Source organism: Aulonocara sp. 'chitande type north' Nkhata Bay, linkage group LG20 (assembly GCF_057382095.1).
Source record: "Aulonocara sp. 'chitande type north' Nkhata Bay isolate Kocher_YH1m ecotype deep benthic linkage group LG20, A_spYH_male_GT1.1, whole genome shotgun sequence".
NCBI lineage: Eukaryota > Metazoa > Chordata > Actinopteri > Cichliformes > Cichlidae > Aulonocara > Aulonocara sp. 'chitande type north' Nkhata Bay.
The window spans coordinates 31,449,128-31,451,060 of NC_141363.1; positions in this window are offsets into that span (position 1 = coordinate 31,449,128).

Genomic DNA, 1,933 nt, shown 5'->3' on the forward strand with positions numbered 1-1,933 from the left:
TATTTATGACCGATGTGAAACTGCACAGGCAACTTTTGTTCCGCATGATAAACTAAGCACGTAGGTGTCAGTACGGTAATATTTTTTTCTGCGGAGTCCAACGTGTGTGTATATCGAATCTCCGTTACCATCGACAGAATAGGCAGTAATTGTAAAACTTCTTGTAGGCTAAACCAAGCAACTGTTTAATGTTGACTCACATGAACAGTGCTCCATGTAAAATAATGACTTGTTAAAAGTGTCGACAATTAAGCATTTCAACTAGTGAGAAAAATTTATTGTCGTTGCAAAGAAAGACAGTTTTATTCTGTCTTTGCTGTGTAATAATAATAATAATAATAATACTTCTGAAACAAACAATGAAACTAATAAAAAAAAACTATACATTTCCTTTATAAAGTAAATTTTAGCTCTGAAAATATTTACTCAGGCATTTTACTCTCCACTGATTAAAATAGGTACCTTTTCTGGAAAGCTTTGATAGGTAGAGGGGCATGCTGGGAGATATATGACTTGAACTTCCTGACCTTGTCTCTTGTAGTTTTATTCAAAATGCTCATGAAGCTGTTGACGTCAGCTATGCAATAATCAGTTTTTAGGCAAGTGAGGAAGAGAACTGTTTGTGTTTTTGTAAAGGATTGAATCCACGTATGGACTCCTACCGTGTACAATACATCCAGAAAGTGCTCAATTGGTAAGGATTGTTGAATGAGGAATTCCATAAGTGAGTTGGATGCTATACAGTGATTCATCCAGTCAGTCTGTGAGGACCTGTAGTTAATGGCTTATCTTCTTTGCTCCATGCTTATAGACAGAGAGAATGTGAGATGGTGTGCTTGGTCCGGTAAAATGTGGCAGTAAGCGTCTAAAACAGTGTCTGACCCAGGGCTTATCACAGAGTTGTTACACTCGTAGCACCAACTGTCCATGTGCCCCACAACGCAGATTCCAAAGAAGTAGAGTGGGAACGACTACTCGGTTTTCAGGTCTCCAGCTGGCTGTGTCTCTGTCTGCAGTGGAGTATAATGTCAAGTTCAGACAAATGCAAAGATGTTGATATGGCAACATGACACGTGGGCCTCTCTTATGGTTTCCAGATGTATGTAGGGTGCAGAAAAATTTATGTATGAAACCCAGACACATGTGAATGGCTTAAGTTGTCGCCGCCCAGCTTCATTTACATCTCAATGACCATAATCTCTATGAACAATTTCAATCTGGTTTCCACCCCAATCATAAAACAGAAACTGCTCTGTTAAGGATTACCACTGACCTTCTGATGGCAGCTTATTCTTGTCTCCTATCCATCCTCATCCTTCTTGATCTTAGTGCGGCGTTTGATACCATTTCTCACAATATTCTCCTGAACCGGTTAGCTTCCATTGGTATTAATCATACCCCACTTACCTGGTTTACCTCCTATCTCTCAGACCGCACTCAGTTTATCCAATTTAAATCCCATTCTTCATATCCTGTTTCTGCTGGTGTGCCCCAAGGTTCAGTATTAGGGCCTCTTTTATTCATTACTTACATGCTCACTCTTGGTCATATATTCTGAAAATATAATATCAATTTTCACTGTTATGCCGATGACACCCAGCTCTGCATTTCTTCTAAACCCAATTCATCCCTCCCACCTACCTCCCTCTCAAACTGTCTTATTGAGATTAGATCCTGGTTCTCCTCCAATTTTCTCAAACTTAACAGTAATAAAGCTGAAGTTTTACTTGTTGGTACACCATCTATTATAACCAAATCCCACGGTTTTTCCATTAACATTGAAAATTCTCCCACTCTTCCCTCCCCTCAGGTTAAGAGTTTGGGTGTCATACTTGATAATACTCTTTCATTCCAGTCTCACATTAATTACATAACCCGGTCCGCTTACTTCCACTTACGTAATATTAACCGACTCCGTCCCTTCCTTACTCCC